We start from the raw sequence: 8,659 nt of genomic DNA, 5'->3' as shown, positions 1-8,659 counted from the left end.
AGAGGATGGCAGAGAATTCACAACAATTCGGTACGCGAGAGGATTGTCCAATACGCAGGGTGAATGAGGTAGAGACACCCTCCATGCAGCAGCAGCTAACTGAGTTGACCGCGTTTGTTAGGCAACAGGCTGTGAGAAATGCATCACAAGCCAGGGCATGCGGGATTTGCACTGGTATAGGTCACTCTGCAGACATGTGCCCAATGATTCAGGAAGAAACTGCAGAACAGGTGAACATGGCTGACCACGCGCCGCGCCAAGGAAGCAGTACGACCCTTACTCAAGCACCTACAACCCCGGGTGGAGAGATCATCCCAACCTCAGTTATTGAGGGAATAGGCAACCCAACTTTACACCGAACAGGCAGTCTAACTTTGTGCCAAATAAGCCACCAGGGTACCAGCAGCAATACCAATCCCGACCACCTCCGCCCCCAAGCTCTGGTCCATCTTTGGAGGAGATGATGAAACAAATGATGACAAACCATGGCGCAAAATCAACAAAGGACGGAAGGCAACCATTAATGCAAAATCAGCAAAGGACTGAGGCAACCATTATGCAAGACATCAAGCAAAGGACGGAAGGCAAGCCATTATGGCAAACATCAGCAAAGGACGGACTCCGAAATGCAGGATATAAGGAATCAGATAAGTCAAATGGCCACAACAATCAACCGTTTGGAGTCCCAAGTAAATGGAAGATTGCCATCCCAACCTGAACTGAACCTGAAGAACGTAAGCGCAATGACTTTAAGGAGCGGGAAGGAAATTCAGGGGCCTGAACCTATGATCCCTAAGGATAAGGATGAGAAAAAGATCGAAAATGAACTTGAGAGGGAGGACAGCAATGGTGCAGATCTAAGGTACTTCCAGACCCAGTAATTACAGTTAAAACTAATCCCCCTCAATTTCCTTGCAGGTTGGAAAAATCGAAGAAGCAGGACAAGGAGAAAGAGATCCTGGAGGTGTTTCGCAAGGTAGAGATCAATATCCCCCTACTAGACGCCATCAAGCAAGTGCCGAAGTATGCAAAATTTCTGAGGGACCTATGTGTCAATCGAAAGAGGCTGAGGGGAGATGAAAGAGTTATTGTTGGGGAGAATGTGTCAGCAGTTCTCCAAAGAAAGCTACCACCAAAGTGTGGGGATCCAGGTAGGTTTACTGTCCCATGCAAGATAGGTAATACTCTGATTAGAAATACCTTGCTGGATTTAGGAGCATCGATCAACGTAATGCCAAAATCTATGTATGCTTCTCTGAATCTCGGTCCATTAAAAGAAACCGAGATAATAATTCAATTAGCTGACCGAACAAATGCATACCCTGATGGGTTGGTCGAGGATGTGCTGGTTAAAGTTAATGAATTGATATTCCCGGCTGACTTTTATGTACTTGACATGGATGATGATCATTCCCCTGACCCCTCACCTTTGCTACTAGGTAGACCCTTTTTTAGCACAGCACAGACAAAAATTGACGTTAATAAGGGTACATTGTCCATGGAATTTGATGGAGAACTAGTCCACTTTAATATTTTCGATACAATGAAACATCCTATTAACTCTCACCCTGTGTTTGCTATTCATGCTATTAATCCCTCTGTGCAAGAATTTTCTGAGTTTGCTTGTAGGGATAAATTCAAACTTACTGAGAACAAGTATAAGGGGATGAAAGCACTGTATGAGGTGAAAAGGAGTAGAAAATTAAGAAAAAAGGCTGCACTCAAAGGCTATTTGGATCCTGGGGGAGGGCCACTGATTTCCAGGAAAATTGAGTTACACCCAGATTGAAGAGTGGTGTTCAATGTCTAGCCAAAGACATTAAAGAAAGGCGCTCATTGGGAGGCAACCCAATTGTTCCTTTTAATTGTTTGTTCAATTTCGTGTGGTAGTTTAGAGGTGTTCTCCTTGAATTCAACTGATTTTGGGTTTCAATTTTCGTTTTTGCTGATTTATAGGTGCCCTTCAGTCATGACGCGCCCGCGTGGTGATGCGCAGGAAGCTCACGATCAGAATCATCAGAAACTTCTGGGAGCTCTCTTGTCCTCATGACGTGCCCGCGTGGTGATGCGCAGGAAGCTCACGATCAGAAACTTCTGGGAGCTCTCTTGCCCTCATGACGTGCCCGCGTGGTGATGTGCAGGGAGCTCACGATCAGAAACATCACAAACTTCTGGGAGCTCTCTTGCTCTCATGGCGCGCCCGCGTCACGTTCGCGGGAAAGGTAAGGATTAAAAAAAAAAAAAAAAAATTTCTTTTAACCGTAGCTACCTCCTTTCTTTTTTGTTACAAAAGAAAAAAATAAAGAAAAAAAAAAAAATTGAAACAAAAAGAAAAAAAAAATCCTTTCTTTTTCTTTCTTCTTTCTTTCTTTTCTTTCTTTCTTTCTTTCTTCTTCTTTCTTTCTCTTTTCTTTCTTTCTTCTACTCTGTTCCCCTGCTGGTCCGCCAGCCCAGCACGCCGACGGCCCCGCCGCCGTCCACGCGCACGCCGACGCCGCGCACCTCCACCTGCTGTCGCGACGCACGCCACCCACTCGCGCGGGCTCTCCTCTTCTTCTTCAGCGCCGCACAGCCAGGCAGCCGTGCCTTCCTCCAGCTCCACCTCGCCCACCTCTTTGACCGGATTTCAGGGAAGTGTTGCTGTCCTCTCCCCCATTTTTGTTGGTTATTTGTCACATTGAGGACAATGTGTCTTATAGGTGTGGGGGGGTCTAATGGGGTGCTAGTGTTTTTAGTTTTCTTTAGTTTTTAGTTTTATTTCTAGTTGCTCATTTTCTTTCTTTCTTCTTAGTGCTTATCTCTCCTGAAAATAAAAATAAAAAAAATATATATATAAAAAAAAACAGAAAAAGAAAAGAGAAAAAAAATTGATTGGATGTTGGCTCATTGACTCTAATTCTACTTTTGCCAAGTTTTTAAAATAATTATGTATCGGGTTGATGTGGTTGGATCCAAGATATCTCCTTGGTGAATATCGGATTGCTTGGCTCTTTTGATTTCTTTGTTAACTTTTCTAGGCGTTGGGAATGACTGTTGGCATTTTAAGGTGAACTGGTCCAATATTGACTCCAGTTCTCCATGTTTGGCGATAATGAGGCGAGCTGCCCCTATGCTTAGTTGCTAGTGTTGGTATTTCATGTTTTTGGCTTTGTTTGGCTGTGAATAATCTGGACTGTACTCCGCTATTAGTCACTACTGAGTAACCGGGGATCTGCACCTAAAAGTGTAGATTCTCGCGTCAAAAGGTGGTACTTTATATGAGTACATGGTCGTATAGCGGAAGGAGCTGAGTAACCGGACTCCTTCATCTAAAAATGTTGGAGTTCGCGTCAAAAGGCCCCGGCGGCTAGAGACTAAGTCTTCTTGTGTCAAATATTATTATTGCTTGAAGAAATGTAAAAAAAAAAAAAGAGAAAAAAAAAGGGAAAAAAAAGAGAGAGAATAAACAATAGGGAAGCTTGCTGGTTTATGGACTTAATATGGGGACTCGTGTGAATATTTGGACCATTAGCTGATAAATGTTGCGTGCCATTCCCTTTCCTTAGATTAGTTAATTTGGAAATTGAAGGAGTTTGTGGTTTAGAGGCTAACTGAGGGGATGCTTCTCGGATTTTAATTACTAGTGCCCGATATGTGGTTCTTTCTTGAATATCTTGGCAACTTGGTAGATTGGGCAATGACCATTATCAAATTTTGGTGTCTTATGCTTGAGGGCAAGCATGGATTCAGGTGTGGGGGGAATTGATAGGGTATAATTTGTTAGTAATATTATTATTAATTTCCCCTTTTATCCCTGATAAATATTGTGTTAATTGCTGATATCTACTCATATTTGGTGCCTGGACTTAATTTCAGGAATGAAATAGAAAACTACCAAAAAGGAGGGATTTTATGAAGAATATGGAGACTTCTAAGGGCTTCAATCCTTGGGCCCTTGGATTGGTGGGGACCACAAAGCTATAAGTCATTTGGGCTCTTCAAAGAAAGCTACGTAAAAGAGACTTGGAACAAGAAGTACTTTGGAGGCTTTGTCCACATGTGTGGGGACCACCTAGATAGCTTTAGTCTATCTTTCCTTTGTTTCTTAAATAGGGATAACGTAGGGAAAGAAGACATCTCTAGTTTTTGGTCTTTTAGTTTAGTTTTAGTTTTTCTTTCTCCTGACTGGCCTCTGACACACGCCAGGTGTTCGACGATATTCCCCAACGGGAAAAACACCTTTTATTCCTTGCTTCTTAATAGAAAACGCAATGCCTTTGCAATCTATTAATCCGTGTGGTGATTTAATAATTATGCGGAGTGGCTAAGTCTTCCATCTAGTCAAGGGTCAACTCGACGGCGCAGTCCCGAAAATCTGTGAGATCTAATTAGTTTTCACGTGTTCCTCTATCTATTAATATTTGCATGTTGTCTGATTTAATTTTCATGGGATTATTTTATTAATTGGATGTCAAGGGCCCGATGTTCAATGTGATATATTAATCTCGTGCCAATTTAGTCAATTAAATCCGTAATTGTTTGATTGATTAATATTAGTGGCAACTGGTGTGTTTACACATTAGGGGAACGTGCGATCTAATTTAAATAACCCTCGTAGCGTGTTATTGATTAGGGCTAGGTTTTTCTAGTTATTAATGCAATTGGAAAATTACTTCCTATGGTCGTACCTAGGAGTATTTGCTGATTAGGGGTAATCAACGGTTGTACCTTGGTTATCAATAATTTAAGGAAAAATTGGTCGTCAGACTATAACTAGCCTATTAATACATTAAGTGAACATCTTTTGCATCAATGATCGGATGATTGGACTGTGCTAGAGTAGTTGCATCCTTGGTTAGAATTTATTTATTCTTGATTTAATTCCTGCTAAATTTGTGCTAGTTAATTATTTATTTTTAGTTGGATTGTTTAATTATTTTTAGTTGCCTAACCGTGAAATCCCCCTCTTACCAATTGAATTTTAAAAGAGACAAATATCTCCAGTCCCTGTGGATTCGACCCTGCTTACCACTATCTACAGAAATTACTTTTAGTCTGAGCAGGTATTTATTATTGCACAGGCTGACGACCTGTCAATAAGCTAGGAGTTTGAACATCCAACGACTATGCAGATAAGAATTTTGTGCATCCATCTGACAAGTTTGTAACCACAATGTAAATTTGTTTATATTGCCTTGAAAGATTAGCTAAAGTCTCACTCGTTGCCTTTCACCAATGTTCTTCTGCTAGCAGGTTTATATGGTATACATGGGAAGTCTCCGTCCAGGAAATTATTCACCTAGAAGGCAGCATATCATGGTTTTGCAAGAAGTGATAATAGCAGGTAAAACATATATTCAAGACCTTAAAATTAATTGTTCATATAATCTTTGCACCTTCTTGTTCTTTTCATCTGACCTTTTACTCTTTAATTAGTGAAAATAATCCAAGAGAACACCTTATTAGGAGCTACAAGAGAAGTTTTAACGGATTTGTAGCAAATCTTACATACAAAGAACAACAAAAGATGGCAGGTAAGTGTAATATGGCTATTTCATCACAATATGAAGGTTTTCTATGTATTAGGCATTATTTCAATTGTAAATGTCATTATGTAAGTCCTTTTTTGCAAATTATACAGCTCACAATGATGTGGTGTGGGTAATTCCAAGTACAACTTTAAAACTCCAAACTACTGCATCGTGGGACTTCATGGGATTCCCTCAAAATGTTCATCGAAATCTTAGCGTTGAAGGTGATATAATCATTGGAGTTATTGATACTGGGATTTGGCCAGAATCAGAAAGTTTTGATGATTATGGCTTTGGTGCTATTCCCAAAAAGTGGAAAGGGGGTTGTTATGCCGGAGGCAAGAACTTCACATGTAACAAGTAAGCTTTCCAATTGCTCTTTATTCATTTATTAAAAAGTAAAAAGTACAAAATTGGTACCTCTTAATTGTATCACGATATTTACTAACCCTTGTGTTTGCTTGACAGTAAACTTATTGGAGCTCGGTACTACGGTTCAATTGATTCTCCAAGGGATTTAGATGGCCATGGGACTCATACTGCCTTAATAGCTGCTGGAAATATTGTCCAAAATGTAAGCTTTTATAGAATTGCACAAAGAGTTGCACGAGGGGGAGTTCCTTCAGCACGGATTGCTGTATACAATGTTTGTGATGATTCAGACTGCAAATCTGAAGATATGTTGGCTAGCTCTGATGATGCTATTTCTGATGGAGTTGACATTATTACAATTTCACTAGGACCAATTGAACCAACGCCGTTGGGAAAAGATCCTGTAGCGATTGGCTCTTTTCATGCAGCAGAGAAAGGAATACTTACAGTACAGGCAGCAGGAAATCATGGAACAGTTAGATCTGGACATGTCATAAGTACTGCACCCTGGTTATATAGTGTTGGAGCAAGTACAATAAACCGCAAAATCATTAATAAAGTTGTGCTTGGAAATGGAGTCGCATTATAGGTAAGTACTCAAGTTGGTTGCCTTTTCACGGAAAACAAAAAGTAAATAGGAAAGACTTAAATTTACCATTACATACAACAGAAGATAATGGTACTCAAACTTGGAATTGATGTTGCTAAGATATTTTGCTACGTTATTATTTGTTTTACTTGGATTTGGGCATTGTAGGGACATGTCGTTAATTCCTTTAACTCGAATGGAACAAAATTTCCTCTTGTATATGGTAAGACTGCTTCGCATCGTTATTGTGATGAAGAACAAGCTAGGTAAATTTATTTATGTCAGAAGAACAATTGTTATTGTAAACTTCTAAACAAAACACTGAATCTTCCTGCTCATTTTGGATTCTAGGACTTGCGCATATCAATGTTTGGACCCAAAGCTGGTAAGAGGAAAGATTGTAGTTTGTAACAATGACAATGGAGTGGAAGTCACTACTGAGGCTGAAGCTCTTGGATCTATTAATCTAGATGATGAAGCTGAGGACTATTCTGAGGTAGTTCCTAGCCTTGCATCATTTTTAGGCTCTGAGCAATTCAAACAGCTTGAGAGCTACATAAACTCTACCAAGTAAGCACCTTATAACTTGTTATTCTAAACATACTTATGTGAATGAGTTTTGGATAAATTTCATAATTTTTTTAAATGTGACATTCTTGTTTAAATAGGATGCCTGAAGGAAACATACTCAAAAGTGAAAGTATACCAGACGTAACAGCTTCAGTTGTTGCTTCCTTTTCTTCTAGAGGGGCAAACATTATTTTTCCAGATATTCTAAAGGTATCAATACTAGATAGTCTACATCTATAAACAGAGAAAAAATAGTTCTAATTTTTGTATTTTATGTGTTCATTTCTCAACCAAATATCTGTATAATGCAGGCAGATATAGTTGCATCTGGGGTGGACATAATTGCAGCTTTCTCACCTGAAGGTTCACCCTCGGACCACAAAAAAATGGATAAGAGACATGTTGGTTACAGTATATTGTCTGGAACATCCATGTCTTGTCCTCATGTTACTGGGGCGGCTGCTTATGTTAAGTCAATAAATCCCAAATGGTCTTCTTCAGCTATCAAATCAGCTCTTATGACTACTGGTTATATCTAATGCATGATAAACACATTTACATGTTCCTTCTGTTACAGAATTAGCATGTTTTAATACGTTTTCTTGTAAATGAATTAGCTTTTGTATCCTCAATATATTGCGCTTTTTAACTTGAAGTTTCATTTTGATAATAGCCTGGCAGATGAATTCCACCAATACCGTATGGGGAGATGCTGAGTTTTCTTATGGAGCAGGACATGTTGATCCAATAAAAGCAACAAATCCAGGACTAGTGTACGAGACACTTAAAGAAGATTATATTAAATTTTTCTGTGGCTTAAACTATGATTCACCAGCAACAAGAAAGATTTTTGGGGGTAAGACCACTTGCAGCGGATTACTTCCATCAAAATCAAAGGATCTGAATTATCCAACGATGGCTGCTAAGGTTGGAAAAGGAAAACCATTTTCAGTCGAGTTCCAGAGAACAGTTACAAATGTTGGTCTATCAAATTCTACCTACAAAGCCAAAATCACAAAACTTCTCAATGTGATATAAAAATGGAGCCAAGCAGTCTTATTTTCAACGCGTTAAATGAAAGACAATCTTTCAATGTCACTATTGCTGTAGATGGAATAGAAACAATGGTATCTGCATCGCTTGAGTGGTTTGATGGTGTGCATAATGTTGGAAGCCCAATTGTGTTGTATACAACAAATGAAACGTCAGTTGAATCTATAATGTATTAATGATTTTATATTGTTTAATGGCTATTGAGTAGAATGAAAACCTTGCTCAAACATGTGTAATCATTTGTTGTCTTTACGTTTTGTTTTTTATTGATGAGGTAGATGGTAGGTTTTAAATTTATCATTTGTTTGAATCTTTGTGGTTACCATAATGCCAAGAAAAACGTGTAGCAAAATTTGATATTAATAAGGCAAACTTCGGAAACAACCACATTCTCATTGATGTATTTCCGTGGGATATTATCCAATCCAGTATGAAATAAATTGGAAGCCAATCTTGTAAAACTTTGCATGAAAGTTTTTTGATTCTTTAAATATGTAAGGGCTTCCATCGATATAATAAAAAATATGAAATAAATTAAACAAAGAATGGAAATTTAACTCAACAT

At 38.9% G+C, this 8,659-nt stretch overlaps 1 pseudogene; it reads left to right on the top strand.

Moving 5' to 3' along the window:
- The first annotated feature begins 626 nt into the window (after positions 1 to 626).
- On the top strand, positions 627 to 8,270 carry LOC113757062 (annotated as a pseudogene).
- The last annotated feature ends 389 nt before the right edge of the window (positions 8,271 to 8,659 follow it).

This window comes from Coffea eugenioides, unplaced genomic scaffold (genome assembly GCF_003713205.1).
Source record: "Coffea eugenioides isolate CCC68of unplaced genomic scaffold, Ceug_1.0 ScVebR1_2682;HRSCAF=3756, whole genome shotgun sequence".
Classification (NCBI taxonomy): domain Eukaryota; kingdom Viridiplantae; phylum Streptophyta; class Magnoliopsida; order Gentianales; family Rubiaceae; genus Coffea; species Coffea eugenioides.
The sequence above is the reverse complement of the archived record's forward strand: the minus strand, read 5'-3'. Positions and strand labels throughout refer to the sequence as shown.